Source organism: Nipponia nippon, unplaced genomic scaffold (assembly GCF_047370975.1).
Source record: "Nipponia nippon isolate SJK-2023a ecotype South Korea unplaced genomic scaffold, ASM4737097v1 scaffold_3, whole genome shotgun sequence".
In the NCBI taxonomy this organism is placed as follows: Eukaryota; Metazoa; Chordata; class Aves; order Pelecaniformes; family Threskiornithidae; genus Nipponia; species Nipponia nippon.
The window spans coordinates 33,402,026-33,417,172 of NW_028262347.1; the positions used below are offsets into that span (position 1 = coordinate 33,402,026).

General features: G+C 39.7%; 1 protein-coding gene across 2 annotated transcripts in view; it reads right to left on the bottom strand.

The window, feature by feature from the left end:
• Positions 1-15,147, bottom strand: part of PRICKLE1 (prickle planar cell polarity protein 1) — a 65,830-nt gene that overhangs the window by 35,670 nt on the left and 15,013 nt on the right. The window contains exon 1 of one of the 2 annotated variants that reach the window (XM_087767537.1): positions 14,825-14,841. The exons of the other annotated variant lie outside the window; for it this stretch is intronic. The gene's annotated coding sequence lies outside the window, so the exon portion shown is untranslated. Of the gene's footprint in view, positions 1-14,824; positions 14,842-15,147 lie in introns of those variants that run through there. 2 annotated transcript variants of the gene reach the window in all.

The following is a 15,147-nucleotide window of genomic DNA, read 5'->3' on the forward strand; positions in this document are numbered from 1 at the left end:
GGATGGGCTGCTCAACAGGGAGTGTACTCAGCTTTACATGCAGCCTACCACCTCCCTCTCACTCCTCTGCCCAGGAATCAGGGATGCCCAGCACCATGACAGGGTTTTGCATCAGATTCCTTTCTGCTTAAGATGTAGTGGAGCTTCAGCTCTCAACTATTTTGTGATGGCAACAATATTCCCAGCAGCCTGCCTGGCAAAAGGAGGACCTGATGGGACCATCATCAGTCTTACTATTCAAAGTGACACATACAGGCCTTATGATTTCTCTCCCTGAGGTCATCTTGGTTTTTACAATTTCACTGCAATACTGATCCAGACACACTCCCTCTCTTTCATTTGAAAAGATGTAAAATGAAGTAATGTCAACACTTTGGTTACTATTCTCAGGACAGGACCCAAAAGTGCAGGGAGGGCAAGATCTTGAGCCAGGACAACAGGGAAGCAGAGCACACAAACTGTGAGCTACAAAGACACACTCGGCTGCATGCTCTTGCTGTACATATATACAAGATACACACTACATGTATGTATGTATACACACACACAGGCAAGCCTATATGCAGGCAAGCTGATTCCAGAGCGCTTAAGGACACAACAGTAGACAGGCTGAGACAAGTAAGTAATAACACAATTTAAAAGAGCAAGCTGACAGCTAAAAGATGCAAAGTAGTTTATTCTAAGAAGTAGCTCCATCTATTTTATGGTAGAATAATTCATTTTGTATTCAGTAAAATTTGTTTCCGGAGTAATTTATGCAAACAGACTTCAGATAACTTTCTTAATTATTTGTGTGGGTACAAGATGAGTTTGACCTGAAATAAGTTAATTTGAAATCCCTGCCAAGCTTAACAAGCCTTAAATTGTTGGGTTTTGTTTTTTTTCTTTATTTTATTCTACGGTTAGAGCCTAAATAGCTATCACTATAGTTTGTGTAAAGTCATGGCTGCTTTTCTGAAAGCACTAACCTAGCAGCCAGGTGACACAGGTCATCCAGCCACCTGATTTGCTGTACTCCGGAGCTCTGAGCCAGATGTGGACTGTTGAAGGAGAAGCCAATCCTCTTCCCCTTCAACCAAGAACCATCCACAGAACTTACATTTCATAAAGCTTCACCAACAAAAAGATTAACCTCCGTCATTGCCAGCCCCGAAACAGGCTTATGAGTGTGCAGACTCACACTCGTTGCGGTGAGCGGCACGAAGATCTGTTTTGTTTCCACCAGAACCCTTCCAGTCACTGGAAAGCCTGAATGCAAGCACGTACTGTGACCACATTTTGCTTCACCAGGGCAAACAAATTGTGGATATTCCTCTCCCCAGCAAGACAGATATTTTTGGAGCTCATCTTTGGAGCTTTGTGCCGCATTTCCAGTGCACAGCATTAAGCACATATGAACTAAATTGCAAGACTACCTCCCCTACCTCAAAAAAACCCCTCAAGAAATCCTGCATCTCAAACCACATCCTTATTAAAAAAATTAATAAGTAAACAGTCAGAAGGGTGTGTGCAAGCCACTAAACCGAAATTCCTAAACTCTAATCCTTTCCAACAATAAAACTTTCTGCTTCTGCCAAACCACTTGGTCCATCTGTTTCACTTTCTTTACTGTAAAAAGGAGAACGTGGCTTCCTCCACTTCACAAAAGCAGTCTGTGGACTCGACGTTTATAGCGTCCTTTTCTGAGTAAGCTTTTCTTAGTTTCAAATCATTTTCACACTGAAGCTTCAGGTCTTGTCTAACAGCAATCTCAGGTGATTATACAAGCATTAGTTCTTGTGCCATTGTCATAAACACAGGATTATCTGCTTTTTGTTGTTGACAAAACAGCTGGAAAAAAAAATAGGTTTCGACCTGGATTTTCTTGAGGGTTGCGGGATGGAGAATAGAGCATCTTCCCACATAAAATGCCGCTGTTCTCTTGAAAAGTCTAAATTCTGAAGAACCAGAAAAGCAGTTCAGCCAAACCTCTTCCAGGCTTCAGCATTTCATTTGAAAGATCAACCTCTTTCCTGAGAATCCAGAACTTGGAGAAAGTAAAGTATGCATTTACTCTAATGTCCTCTCATCATGAAGAAAACACTGATGTAGCAAAAGGAGGATTTCTTTTTAGTTAGTCATTGAAGAATTAATTAATACCTTTTAATACTTCAGTGATGTAAATTTTGAAGAAATTCCACTTCTTGTCCCGTACCTTGGTAAACTTTCAAAAACACATGTTGTGGAGAACCTGACCACCAGTCCATCAAAATCTAGGTATCTAATCCAGTACCCTTTGTACCTAAGGCAAGAAACAATTATTTAAAGAATATATACCACTTAACTGCAACCATTTTTAGGCCTCCTACTTCGAGGTATGAAGCAAAGGTGGCTTGACAGCAACTTCAAGAACGTCTTCTGCAGGCTACCTTTAAAGGAATTGTTCCTGTGGGTGGATATATGTAAATAAGAGTTCCTGCTCCTCAGGGTTTCATATGGAAACATTTAGTAAGTTACACCAGTATAAATGGCTGTAAAATCTCAGAACAAAGCTTCTCCTTCAACATTAGATACTTCACCTCAGATTTTATTTGTAATTAAAATGTTCCACAGGAAATAACCACCATAGCCTTAATTAGGTAATTAAACCTGTTCTTGAAGACTTATGTAATGCAAAAGAACAATCATGCAGATGGAAAAGTTTAAACCTACTAATTATGTGCATGCACAAGTTACAAGAAAAAGCTTCTTTCTTAAATCTCGTATTTTAACTTTGGCAAAATTACATGTTCAACAATCAGCTGTTGTGCATCTCAAGCAAAGAGCTTACTAATGCAAACCTTCTATATCACAGTGCTGCACTAAAAGCCACACTTATTAATTCTCAAAGGGTTAGAAGACCCAGAAGTAGTAAATCAAAGATTCACAAAAAGCTTAAGTCTGCTTTCTAGATCCTCTTGTGCTTAGATGTGCCAGGAGTTCAGAATAACTTATCTTTACATGATTGTAGATGTTCCTTCCCCACCTGCCTGTCCCACCCTTCTCTAAGATGAGTGGTAGTAAGGATGTCTCAGCTGCTCATGAGGCAGCTGTTAAACCATCCTATTTTATGGCTATAAAAAGTACAAGGATTAAAGAGGGTGGGGGGAAAAAAATCAAGTACGATTATTTTTCTTGGTGGATAAGTGTTCGTACAGTTGTAAATGAGCTCTGAAAACTTAAGACAAGGATTTGCCCTGTACTGAGCAGCCTTACAGATATTAAAGGGATTTTAAAATGGGTGCTTCTCATTTTCTTTTGCAACTTGTTACTCAAGACAGGTACAGCCCAAATCGGGATCTGCATCTCAAAATTAACTTTCCTATGATCAGCCTATGGTTTCATGAATATCTGAAAGAAAGAATAATTACAGTTATACCTATTTGTATAGGAATGCACTTCCCTAAAGCATTTAGATTAGTTTACACCAGTGCCTCAAGTAAACAGCCAGTGGTATTTTACAGCAAGTCAGCCAGTTCTCAAAAGCTTTTTTAAATAGTCTTGTCTTGCCTCACAGAACTTGAACCACAGAAAGGAAGAAAACATTGGTCTTCCACACAGCTCTCTACTGATTAGATCTTCATACTTTGCCACATTGCAAAACATTTATAGAAAAACGGTCAGCCATACTGATTTTAAAAGAGGCCAGAAACACTTTTGAGTGTTATTATATAAATATTTAATTATCAAGTCTCAGGGGAAAAAAAAAGCATCCAAAGTAGTCAGTCTTGTGCGCCCAAAAGCTACTCAGTTCCATGAAATCCCGGTGCCGGGGAGGGGAGGAACCAACCCTAAATTCACATGTCTCCCAACTGAAACAAAACTAACCATACTGAAATCTCACGCAGAAGCCCAGCTTTTCAGAAGCTGGGACAATAATAGTGCCAAACTTATTCATATTTACTAGTCAGGGTTTCCCAGATGTGTTGAATAACTTGAGATTCTTACCTCAAGATCACATAGGCATCTCAGTATCAAGAAAAATGCAAATCATCTCGTCTATAAAGGAAGCAGGAAATAAAGAGAAATAGAAAACTAAGCAGCTTCCAGAAGTCCTAAATTGAGTCCTATCCCTGGAGAACAGATGCTACCCATCACATTGCCATATTTATTGCAACTTTAAAATGCTTATATTTTGCTTTTCTCTTTTCAGTAGAAATTTGCCTGAGTTTAAATGTATAGGTTTTCATTTAGGAATTGAAGGCTGATCTCTCAGCATTAAACACTGATGAAAATTTCACCAAATATTAACAACTAAAAAAAAGTATTGGCCATTTTAAGACCATCTTGAAGCAATACTTTCAAATACATGTGGTATTTTTGTGCCTGGAACTTAAGAATCCTGACAAAGACTTCACTTGAAGTCTTAGGGGCTGGAAATTGCAGTATCCTCCTTTTTCAGTAACATTTGCTTATGCAAAGTCTTAGCAACACTTGTTACCAGTAAAGAGTACAACTAGACAGAAATCTTGTGCTTAAAGAGACCCATATTTGGTGAATACTCTATAGATCTATCAACATGGGTCTAAATTAAGCAAGTCATCTGCAATGCAACAGAGAAGACAACCCAAGAACAGTAAGTTTTATACTAGCCACTTACCTGGTTTTAATTTGATTTTAGAAAAAAGTAACAGCTAGTAACCTACAGCCCATCAGAAAAACACTACAGTATTCTTTGACATAAGAAGCTATGATTGTAGACAACATACCCAGTAGTTACTTCACCTGACCTAATCAGCAAGGATTCACTTGTGCACATTCAGATCACACAAGAGTATGGTGGTGTAAGAGCTGTGATTATCAGCATCTGTATTACTACTTCAAAATTACAATTCATTGTCAGGTGTTATCTGTTCTTTCAGATGAGTCCTTAAACTATAAAATCTACTCACGGCTAACATGCTTCCTTCATGCCATAGTTCATTCTGTGCGGCACGTAAGACTTCCGACATGCTCTCCTCGCTTTTTGCAGCATATTAAATAGACAGCAGTCAACAACTGCTCTTTGAAGATGGTTCTTCCCAAGTGTTTGCCTTGCCTCATCAATTTAGTAAAAGAGTCTGTGTGACCTGCAGCTTATTCCTGCCTCTGGGGTCCCCCAGTCTAGTACTGGGCCACTAAGTACCACAAGAGCAGATCAGTAGCCCTCCATTCTCTCTTGCTTCCTGCAAATGGCACAGACCGAAATACTGGTGGCTTAATCGTGTGAGGCCCCTCACCATGTACCATAATTATTTTATTCTAAGGTCAGTGGAAGTAGCTACTAGGCATTAACAACGCTTGTGGAGAAATAAGAAAACGATGCTTTGCAGCTGCTTACGCTCCAGCCCAAAGGCTGTGTTTCTGGCAGCAAGATGACCACGTGAGTGCTCACCTGGCTTTTGTAGCCAGGTTCTGGTTACCATAAGGCCTTTATCTTGGCCTTCCACAAACAGATCTCCAATTGCAGGCAAGCACGTCTGTATGCATTCATTTTTCTTACTCCAGTTCTGTTCAGATTCCTTCCTGTTCAAGCTTTTCCCTACAGGTATCCTGAAATTCATGAAACAGATGCATGAAAATACCAGTTTTAAACACACTTCTCCCAAGGAATACTGATTATCTCTAGCGTCAGAGATGTTGATGTCCTTTGGGAACAGGTAGACAGAGCCATCTCCTGGCTAGACAGTAAACAGAACTTCTGTAAATATACACCTTAATGTCTGTGAACAAGCTATTTATCCATTGCGAGAGAATCCTTTGTGTAGATTGACAGGTTGGAAACAATAAGTTAGTGACTACACAAATGTTGGAGAACAACCTATCCTGTTTGCTACTAGGTTTTTGGAGAGTATGGACATCAAATTAACAGCAACTCTGGGGAAAAAAACCCAAACCCTAAATCTCTCCTGCTGGTTTTAGAAACACTGACACAGCAGTAAAGCTTTGTCCATTTGTCCTTAACAGAAGGACCAGAAGAACATCCAGGGCCCAGGAGACCAATCGCACACAAATCTCGTCAGTACTATGAGGCATCCCACCCTGCAACCCTGTCTGATTTCCTTAGGCATAACACAGGGATAATTAAACTCAGTTACCTTGACTTTTCACAATTAATTGGTAAAAGCAAGTAATAGCTATGTTTTGGGAATCTTGTTCAGTCTATATGACTAAGTTAACATGATAAGTTTAACCCTCTTTAAGTTTCTAAATATCTCATGTTGTGGATTTGCTTTTAAAAAAAATCATAGAAATAATACTATCCTTAGAAAGCATTCAATCTTTTGCTTCAGTAGGTTTCAAAGCTGTAATTATTGTGTCTTCAACAGAAGTCACTATCATAACTCTTTCTAAAACCACTTCTCTGCACAACATATCTACAACCTATATGCAAGAGTAATTCTCCCATTTCTACCGGCCTGGAAGAAAGATGTGAGCATGGCAAACAAGCTGCCTTCTTTGAACTGACCGTATCTCTAGATTCCTTGTTAAACCAACACTCAGGACTGCTAAGAGATGTGAGAGGTTACAGATAAATAAATGGATTTTGTTCAATTAGCAGTCTTTGTTAGTTTTCCTCCCTCCTAAATAAAGGTATTTCCATCTCTTCTGAATGGCTGCAAACATCGACCCACCTGTAAACATAAACAGTACAAACACTACACACACATTAGGGCAGGTGGGGAAAGATGCCACAATCACTAGGCTGAAGCCTAGCGGCATCATGAAATACAGTGGAATAAGGAAGTTTCCAGGGCAGTGAGGGCAATCTGTCATCTCCTCCAAATTGTGAGTGCAAGCAGTAAGCAACTGCAGCCCTTTGAATCAGACTTTTTTTTTTATATTGCACTAAGTAAGCCCTCAGCTCAGAGGGACCAGAGGCTTTTAGATCCTAGTTTGAACTACAGCTGACCAACTATCCTTCTGTTCCCTTCTGAGAGGCAGATGAGGCTCAGAAGTCTCTTGAAATACACTTTTCAGCCACCACCATAGTGATCTACTGTCCATATTATCACTTTCAAAAGATTTGTGGTTTTGAGCCTTGAAGTGAAAATTCAGCTTTCCCTGTGAAATCCTCATGAGGCGACCTAAATACATAAGCTCTTTCAGCAAAAAACATTCTGAAGAAGCGTCAAAACACAGGGTTTCCAAAGTCTCATTTTTCCTGCGTTCCACCATTTGTATGATGGCATAAACAGGCACAGCCTTTAGCAACAGGAGTGGCTTGTGGCCCTACACCAGCCTAGGCGCCGTTTCAAAGCGGATCACCTATACCAGGGTTTGGGGATCTTGGGTTAAAGTAGTGCATGACCAAGGTCGACGAAGTGAAGCAGAGCACTTTGGTCCTGCGCTAAGGCTGTGGTCTCCTCCTACACGGGTGCATGAGCAACAGCTAGATCATTGGAAGCATTTCACGTAGGCAGTCTGGCAAGTCACAGATGTCACTTTTAAGTAACACAGACATTATTCATAGCCAGTCACTGCTTGCTATCTACAGATAACTGATTACATTCAGACCAGATTGGAAACAAGGTTGGCTAAAAAAAAGAAAAAAGAGCCAGACAATCTGTTCTCAGAGCTCCAGCCATTCCTGCACGCAGAAAGTGGGAAAGACTTCGACAGCCGGGACCCACACTTTAGCACAATAGCTGCTCAAAGTCAAGAATCCAGCAAGATAATGCATTACTAGCCAAGCACTGTAGAAACCTCAGCAACTAGCATTTGAGTTTGCTTTTTATTGTAGCTGGAGAATCTGACAACTTTATTTTCCAGTCCTTGCCTGCTCTGTACTTGTGTAATTGTTTTTTGGTTTTTTGTGGGGGTTTTGTTTTGTTTTAAAAAAAAGAAAATCCAGACTTTCGGCACACAGTATAACACTAGAAGAGATCATGTAACAGTTCAACTGGCCATGTGAAGATGCATGGCCCGTTTTGCATTTTTTAATTGCATGAATAAATCTAGTGCTTTTCTTTTTTTCTTCTTAAGATTTATGTTCACAAGAGTACACAGGAAAATTTAAACACAGTAAGAACAGCACAGAGCGCTGGCAATACAGAGTTTCTACGTCAGCTCATCATCAGTTAACTATAGGTATCACTTCAAATGAGCTTATTTCTACACCTATTATATTCTTGGCTTCCTTGCTAAAGCATGGTGTGGCCTACTTATTACAATCAGGATCTCCCTTACCTAGGAGCAGGATATAATGAAGTAACAATTTTTGGCCAGTACTTCACAGCCACAACTTGCCTAGGTCGAGTGTAATCTCTATTTAGTTCACAAATTTATGATGTTTGTTATCACCAGTTTTTGAGACTCCTAATAACACCCTGCAATCAAGAAGCTTGCTCTCTGAAAGAATATGCTAATATTTTAAAAATGTAGCTGTGTTCACAGTATTTAAAAACACATTGAACTTACTCTACATTTTTTTTCATAACTTAACCATTAACCAAAGATGGACTACTAACAAAATGTTTTATGCAGATACCTATAAAAATATAAATTCGTGTCAGAGCACCATGCTTTAAGTAACAGTCAATTAATTTTAATACTCTGTAACACTTCCCTTCCTCAAGGAACTCATCTCTCAATACCAAAGCCCAGTGCATAGTAAAGCTGAATGAGGAAGCAACACGCAATTTGGCACTGCGCTTCCCTACAAGCCCTCAGATGTGGGACCTCTGAAATCCTCATTAAGAGCATAGTAATGGACACACACTATGAATGCACTAAACTGTTTTTTTTTTAAGCCTTCTTGTTTTTCTACTTTTGTACACCTGATGTATACAAGAAGCTGTTTATAAACAGCAGACCTGAGTTTGCATTTGTGGGTACAATACAGATCAAGTGATCAAACTAAGGACAGAACACACAGGGGATGTTTACAAAAGCGTATGGCACAATCACACTGAAGAGAGACTAATTTTAGCATTCAAGATCTAGCAAGTTCCAGTAATTTTTAGAGGCTGATGATTATTGTAAAGCATTCCTAAATCTCTTGCCACTGTCCTTTTTGATCCTTACATGCATCGAGACCAATATGACACAAATGAGACACACAAAGCCAAACTCTCTTCCTTTGGAAAACAAACTCAAGTGCAGAGTCTTTTCCCAGAACTTTCAAATAAAAAAAAAAGGGGGGGGGGGAACAACCAAAAACCCACAAACCAAAATAAGTCATAGTGTCCTAGAAAAAGACTCAAAAGATTGGATGGCAAACTAAGAACCAAACACACCATTGACTACATACAAAATATTTTGTTGATTTTTTTTTTTTTTAATTGGAATTAATTCCATCTCACTGAGTATCACACATTAAGAAAGGCACTAGGGACAAAAGTTCTCAGATTTTATCTACAGGAAAAATGTTAAAGACGTCTGCCATGTAGGAGACTTCAGCTTTAGTAATTACTTCCCTCATCCTAGACCTAAAAGATCTGAGGATATGCCTTTTTCTCCAGGGCATGTACTCTTTACCCACCATTTGGGTTTAGACCCGTCTTTATCCATGGTTTAGACTGAAACCTCCCCTGAAGTGGCCGAGACCTACACAACCCACCCTACACTCCACCCCCTCCACCAAGGGCAGTAAGTTTTAGCAGAGGCCAGGGTGACAGCCATGCTGATGCAGGCAAGGCAGGCAAAGGTTCCCACCCCTAATAATCTCTGCACCATCAAGAGCAGTAACCGCGGGGAGTAGCGTCCCCAACTATTTTAGCACATACCCACATCTCCAAGGACCATTTCACTATTAGGAAAGTCATAAAAATGAGCCAAGTAAAAAGAGCAGAAAGAGCAGTAAAGCATACCTGCAGAACAAGATAAAGCAAGACACACAAGAACGGGATAACTGAGGATTTTTAAGACACAACTTAAACCCATTTATGTTTGGGATGCTGCAGGGACTCTGCCTTCTTCCTCTGTGCTGACCACATGCAGCCTCCTTGTGCCAGCACTGGCACTCAGCTGATGGCATGGTGGAACTGCGCAGGAATTTAAACAAGCAGAAAGGTAACTGCCAAAAGAAAAAAATAAGTGAAATTTCCTGATGATCCGATTCTTTAAACCGGTTCACCATGAGGTCAGACAGGCAGTAATGTCACTGCAAGGGGAAAGACAGACCACAGCAGCACTTATCTAAACAGTGCTCTAACCCAGTGGTCACTCCATGAGCACTTTTCCCTTTGCTGTTCTCAAACCATTATCGTTGTATCTATGTCAAGCAATTCCACTTTCACATTCAGAGTGACACCCTGAATCTTTCTCTTCTTTTGCATTTGCACTTTGGAGCAGGGGAGGAGGAAGACACAAAGATAAGTTTATTGTAGGTAGGAATTAGCTGTTTGTATTAGTAAAGAGTACTGGAGTTTTAAAGGATAATACATGAACTTCTATGGACAAAGTATCTGAAACTCAATTTATACAAACATTTAAGCAGTGATTAACAACTTACAGAAGAACAACAAAGTTTCACTTACTTATCTGGAACAATGTAAACTGACTGAACAGTAATAGATTCACATGCTGGACAGTAACACAAAAAAAAAAAAAAAGAACAAGTTTCCTGCAGAGCTTGGATTTGAGCATCAGTTCAGAACAGCGGAATTCCTCCAAAGGACATGTTTTGCCTGCGTGGCCAGCTTACCTACCAGTGCCCCCAGCACTCAGTGGCAATAGGCCTGTTAGGCTCAGATACCTTGAACTGTTCTCTAACCACCCTCAGATGCCCAGAAGAGCCATAGGAATTAAAGGACAGGCTCCACAATAATCCCCACCCAAATGCAACTTCCACTAAATTGCTGTGGATCTCTTTGGGCATCTGAAATTTCAGAGTTTTTCTTGTTCTTCAAAGCGTAGCTGTGACTTAAACTTCCCCATTCCTGCCAAATCACCTGGAAGGAATCCACACTAATAAAAACTTTGTCTGAAAGGGTCTGAACATGCAACTTCAGCTGATTGCAAGGGAGCACGATGCTGACGTGCTGCATATAAAACCAAAACAAACTCAGAGGTTCAAGCTGAGCTGCAAAATTTCTACTCATTCAGAATGACCAGCTTCTCAGCCTTATTTCATACCACGCAGACTTAGGAGATGACAATCTTTATTGCCTTTTCTTTATATTTTCCTCTGAAAGTACTCTAGACTGGCACTCATAAGCAGTTGTTTCTGAAGACTTTCCTGATCTTGTAAACATTTTGAGAACAAATCCCTGTCCATTCATGGGCCACGACTATGAGTAGGGTCTGCTGTCCCACATAATGGCCAAGTCACCTTAGCATGACAGAGCTCAATTGCCCGTCACTTATGGCACGTCTCTATACAGCAACATGAAGCCTATACTTCATGAATATGGCTTCTAAATGAATATTTTAGAAGCTATTTTCAAAAGAAAACCAACTTAGAGCATAATTGAATCTTAATCACCTCCTAACAGCCCTGGAAGATATTGTTACTCAAGTGCCACTTAGACAACCATGCAGCCAGCTACTTCAGCAACCAGGAATCCAAGAACGAAGGAAGCCATACAGACAGGTCAACATACTCTTTGTAACCAATCATGATGCAGTACTGCACCTTCAAAGATTAACTCTACACACAAGGGAAGGAAAACTGGAGTTTTCCATTATCCTCATTCTTCCAGTGGGAACACATGATTCACTAAAGACATTCTAGTTTATGAAGATATAATTTGTAGAGATGTTGGCTTATTTACCGAGACACCTGCTCCATGCTGCAGAAGTCCAAATGTTGCATTGATGCAGGGTGGTCTGAATTCAGTCGACCCTGCTTTGACAGAAGGTTAGATCAAATGACCTCCTGAGGTCATTTCCAACCAGAACAATTCTACAAAAGCACATATACCTTCTCTTGTGGGGAACACAGTGAGTAAATATACCAGCTCTCACACAGGATTTGTATTGGGTTTGACCTGACACAAATAAGTGTGAATGATAAAATATGTCTAAGAGTCCAAAACTCAGTTTTCCAATGATCCATGGGTGTGAAGACTGATGTTTTACAATCGTGATCAAACTCCCCCATGCAGCATGGCAGCTGCTCCAGTTTGGTGAGAATGCGTTTGAAGCACTACAGAACTGTTGTCCTCTATTAAAATGAATTTGTAACATTTTGAGCATGATGTCCATTGTAGTTGCTTTTTTTAAGGAAACTATAAGCAGTACAGATGTACAAGCACTGCTCATACTTCAGTCAGTTACAATAGCTTTGTTTCCTGATTAGTACAACACCCTTATGAAGTTATCCTTTGAAGTGTAAAACTCCCACTCAGGTCACAGCTATTCTGCTATTTCATTACCAACCGTATTGGGTCACTATAAGCTTGTTTCTATTCAAATGAAAGGAGGAACTGTTTGAAAAGTAGATAATTACTCTCTTCTCTGTCTCCAGATTCTCAATTAGTTGATCTTCACCTCTTGCATCTTTACTGATGTATGTTAAACCACTGTGTTGCCATGAGTACTGTTTTCCTTCTGTAATCACCACTGCACTCAAAGAGTAGACAAGTCTGGACCAAGTTAACCAGTAGCAGGAAAGAACATATGCAATACTTTAGATAGAAATGAGACTAGTTATGTAATAAGTTTAATTTTCTAAATGTCTTCTTGACAGATTCTACTGATAGGAAAAAAGGACGGGGGAGGAAAAAAAACAACATTCACCCTTGAAATTTTTCAAGGCTTTAATGGATGCCTTTAAGTACAGATGGAAAAATATGCTTTAGGTGCAATAAACATAATCTTGTGTAAATCTGTCAAAGTAATCAGTACTTGCCAGATGTCACTCTATCCCCGTAAGTTAAGGTATTCCATAGCAAGCGCAGTAACATTTTATGGAACAAGCCAAAAGCAAGTCAGATGAACAGATGCAGCTTAAGCATAATCTATAAATTGAGTATGAACATGTCAAGAAAAACAATGGATTTTTTTTAAAGTGACATTTTTTGCCTTTGTTAGGGTACAGATGTTTGATTAAAGATGGATTTGGTCTTAAGACAGAAGCTTCCAAAGATGTTGCCAGTAGTAGTCTGAAGTTAAGTCTGATTATCTTTACATAAAGTGAACGTGCCCAAGAGTTGCCTTCATGAAACATCACCTTAGAAGAGTTAAGAACCTCAGAGCTGGACATGCTACAGAAGATGGCCTGTTTCAGATCTTCATTTTGTTTTATGAGCTAGGTTCCCCAGCAATACTACATACTTCTGTGAAGCATTTTGTCCAGGTGCTGCCCTGATGCACCTTGTGGTGGCTTTACAGAAGCAGCTCACAAACTAGGTCTATCAAGTGAATTCAGTCCTATGGGGGGGGAGCGGAAAGACAGCCAGTGGCACCAAATCTATACATTCTACAGAAAGGGACCCTGTATGTTTTAGGTTTTCATTAAAAAATGGTTTTATGAAGCAAAGAGGTGCTGTGTGGAGACAGCAATCAGCAGTAGCTGTTCACGTAATGTGAGCCCTCCAGTGAACTTACTTGAGCTTCCAGAAGAAACTTGTCCTTGTTTTTCAACGCATTTTGTCTTATTTCAAGAAACATCTTTGACATTTAGTACAAGCTTCAGTGAAGGGGAAGAGCTGTCTACCTTTTAAAGAGACTTTTTAAGATTGAAACAACACTGGGATAAGAATAATTGTATTTACGTCACTAGGTTTTCCTTGAGCTAACAATCCTGCCAAACCTTAGCTTGCTCTGGTCACAGCAGAAATATTGAACTATGGAATATCAACTGCAGACTGTTGCCTGTATTGTCAGTTTTTTGTATTCCTGTACTACTCTTTACACGTGGGTGTACAGACAGTGTGCTATCCACTCAGAGGTGGAAGAAGCGTTACCTAATCAATAAGCTTCCTAAAATTTACGCTAGAAGACTTAAGAACAAAAATCCCACATGACCAGTCTCTCGTCCCCTGAAGGCATGTGTCACACTGCCAGACATGATCAGAATGTGATAAGAAAAGAATTTTAAAAACACTAAAGATCATGTACAGGAAGCAGCTTCAGGGTTATGCCTTATCAATCCAATCTACTTCTAGCATTGTAATTAATAAGAAATGGTCAGTCAGACAAAACATTCATCTAGTACTTACAATGAGACTTAAGTATTTTAAGTTCAAATAAAATTATCTGTACTTTTAAATGCAAAGCATATTTGTTAAGGAACCTTAGCCTTCCATTAACATTGTAAGAAAAACTGTTTAAAATGCAAAGGCCATTTCCATTCTTCTCTTGTTCTGAAGGTCTCAGTCTATTGGTCAGTCATTCTCATTACTGGGCAAAATTATTTCTAGCAATTTGCTGTTCACACTCTTTTGGTATAAAATCTGTGCAGCTATGATCCTTGAAGTCATTTTCTTGAGTGGGTTGCTCAAGACGGAGAAGATCACAAGCATTACACACTATCATTACTTACTGAATCCTGAAGTGCTGTTAACGGTCAAAGGACTGGCATCTCAGATGCAACTATGTTGTTTTTATTACTTTCTCACATTTAAAAAAGTTTTTTTTAAAGTTATTGTTCAGACGTATTTGAAGCTGTGCATCATCTGATGAAAACTGAATGCTAATGGAATAAAATTCAAAAATTTGGGGCTTGTTTTCCTTTTTATAAGTGGTACTGCAGCCCTGAGCACTTCTCTATGGCAAATTTGATGCCTCATGATTACACAATAAAACTAGCACCAGGGCTGAGCAATGCTTCACTCAAAAGAAAGCTGTCACTTAAGAGACCTCCCATTTTCTAGAAGCGCACAGGAGTTGACCATTTTTACTTTTCAGCTGGAGGGGGTGGTGGTTTGTTTTTACTTACCCTTTGCTGCTGGCTAATAAGTACTTCCCAGACTGTGCTCATCGGTACATATTCCACACCAGTAAGTCCTGCGATTTGTAAACATACTTTTGAGAGTCTCTCATTACATGTTGAGTTTCAGACCATTTTAACACCTTAAGATGCTCAGCACCGCAGGTCTAACTCCCTGTCACCCAAAGGCCAAGCTACATACTAGGTAACGTACACTTCATAATAACTCTTGCTTTCACATCCCTATATTGTGTTTTTGCCTGGTCAAGAAGCAACTAGCAACATACTCTGTTCAAACCCAGAACAGGATGACAACAGCAATAAAAGAAACC